A 2,896-nucleotide genomic window follows, 5' to 3' on the forward strand; every position below is an offset into this window, starting at 1 on the left:
GCTCCTGAGTCTAAGATAAGAACTCCTTTGTTGTTTGCTACAGTTCTACGGGACTTGTGAATGTCAACTTGTGAACCCTGTTGGCTGTCAAGAGTCAGGTGATCCAAGGGTCTTTCCCTCAGGCAGCAGCCGTAAAAGCTGGGGCATAAGACACTTGTAAAAGCTCCTTTCAGGGATATACTGGTGACTTGAAGCAAGCTAGAGGGAGAGGCGTCTGCTGGTTTCCCTAGTCTGAGGAGGATTGCAGTCAGCCCCTGTAAGTGTGCTCAATTAGAAACCTGACCCTTAGGAATCTTTTTTTTTTTTTTTTTTCTGCGGTACGCGGGCCTCTCACTGTTGTGGCCTCTCCCGTTGCGGAGCACAGGCTCCGGACGCGCAGGCTCAGCAGCCATGGCTCACGGGCCCAGCCGCTCCGTGGCATGTGGGATTTTCCCGGACCGGGGCACGAACCCGTGTCCCCTGCATCAGCAGGCGGACTCTCAACCACTGCGCCACCAGGAAAGCCCAGGAATCAGCTTTTAAAGTACACACATAAGAGCCTTTCTTTGCTCCCTTTGCATTGAACCCTGGGAGGATAGCTGTGGCAAGTGCTCACACACCTGTTAAAAACGTTTGCTACTCTTGTGGGTCTCCCGGATGCAAGCCCCATTGGCTTTTAGAATTAGGTATTTTGGGGGCCTGTCCCTTGGGTGGGGTCTTAAGAGTTGTGGTGGTGAATGTGGGGTCCACGTCCTCCACTCTTCAGGGAGAAGTTGGAATTGGAGTTCTCTCCTGATTATATATTGCTGTGCTGGGGGTGAGGTTTATGTCAAGCATGTCTCAGCCTTTCCTACCCACTTTGACGCGGGTATGTTCTGGTTTTACCCAACATATAGGAGTCGCTTGGGGTTTCTGAATTTCTTTCAAAGGAAACTGCTCCATGTGCACCTGTACATTTGGTATGTCCATGGGAGGAGGGGAGTTCAGGAGCCTCCTATGTCATCATCTTTGCAGCCAGGATTGCTCATGTCATAGGGCACTGAAGGCAGAAGGAAGGTAATGTGCTGAAAGGGAGGGAATGTTCAGAGAGAGACCATCTCCTAGGTTCCTTCTGGCATCTTACTCAGATTCCCTAGTGTTTACAAAGACCTTTAGTCTCTTCATAATCCTTTCTATTTTGCATCCCACTCTATCAGATTCATATCTTGAAAACGCCATTTTCTAATATGAATCCCTTGCTTTAAACATTTTTACAACAGCCACAGTTTACTGAGTGCCCACTTTTAGGGACCCTTCGCCAACACTCTGCAAGTTCTGTACCAACCACCCAGATTGATGGTTGAGGAAATGGAGTCTCAAGGCAACCCTGGGCTATTTAACTGTAAATACCAGTTTACTTTTCACTTGACGGATTTTTCTCAAATTCTGCGACTGGTGGCAGCATGTCAGGCATTACTCCAAACCACACAGTAAATACGATATGCCTTGCAGGCACACTAATGTTGACTCACAGATTGTTGTGGGAGATCTATTACTTTATTTCCTTCCATCCATTCAGTTATTTTGTATTCAGTGGGCATTAGCAATCCAGAAAAACATTCTGCAGGAAATAGGACCCAGACATCCAGTATTTTTTAAAGCTCCTCAGGTGACCACAAAGGGCAGCAAGGTTGAGAACCTCTGCTTGTATACATCTGGCCCAGATAGAGAATAAAGCTTCTTGGGCTTTAGGCTCCATAATCAAATTAAGATTTTGAAGCTGAGTTTCTACACCCCTGGCCCATTGCTCTACTGCACCCCCCCCTTTTAAAAATTAATATTTTTGGCTGTGTTGGGTCTTTGTTGCTGCATGCGGGCTTTCTCTAGTTGCGGCGAGCGGGGGCGACTCTTCGTTGTGGTGCGTGTGCTTCTCATTGCAGTGGCTCTTGTTCCGGAGCATGGGCTCTAGGCACACGAGCTCAGTAGTTGTGGCACGCGGGCTCTAGAGCACAGGTTCAGCAGTTGTGGCGCACAGGCTTAGGAGCTCCGTGGCACGTGGGATCTTCCCGGAGCAGGGCTTGAACCTGTGTCCCCTGCATCGGCAGGTGAACCACTGTGCCACCAGGAAAGCCCTACTGCACCCTTTTTGTTAGCTCTAAGTTGAGGAAGGAAGTCAAGGGGCAGGATTCCACTCTCACATCTCTACCTAGGCTTTTTAGTCCCAAGTTGAATACTCATGGTTCTGCTATACCTGATAATAAAACCATTACCACACTGAATTATCTTTCAAATCTTAGCAAAAGCTTTTTCTCGTTGGACTATCTGCAGGTACTTTGGCATGCTGTATTCTAGGCTCCCATGACTTACGTATTAGGCTGCAATTCTTTACTAGGCTGTCTTTACCACAGGTGGTGAGCCTCAAATTAAAGCATCTTCGGGTTTGAGGCTAATTGGTGTTTAGTAAACATTGGTTTTTCTATTATAAACAGTATTAAACTATTTATGCGGAAGATACAGCACGGCTTACTTAAACCATAAAGTCTTGAATGTCTTAAAGCTCACAGCTGGTGGCAGGACAAGTCAGATGCTTGAATGCAAAGGTGGATACATTCCAAGTTACCGACCGAAAGCCCTGGCTAAAGTAGGCTTCTCAGATGGACCCAGAAAGTCTCCAGGACATTGCCCATGGGCTACACTTGTTTAGGGCGCCAAGAACCCATAGGCATGTCATAATTTGTTATGTACTTAGCAGTTACAGGGCTGTATCTATGCCCCAAAGATTCCTCAGCACCAGCCATTGTAAAGATTTATTTTTTACTCCAAGACCTCTTGAAAAGTTCACTTACTATTTGTATGGATAATTATTCAAGATAGGGCAAAATAGATGAAGCAATGTTTTCTTGGGGAGTACCACCAACTGAATACCAATACCTCAAAA

The sequence above is a fragment of the Neophocaena asiaeorientalis genome, unplaced genomic scaffold, assembly GCF_003031525.2.
Source record: "Neophocaena asiaeorientalis asiaeorientalis breed wild unplaced genomic scaffold, Neophocaena_asiaeorientalis_V1.1 scaffold177, whole genome shotgun sequence".
Classification (NCBI taxonomy): Eukaryota; Metazoa; Chordata; class Mammalia; order Artiodactyla; family Phocoenidae; genus Neophocaena; species Neophocaena asiaeorientalis.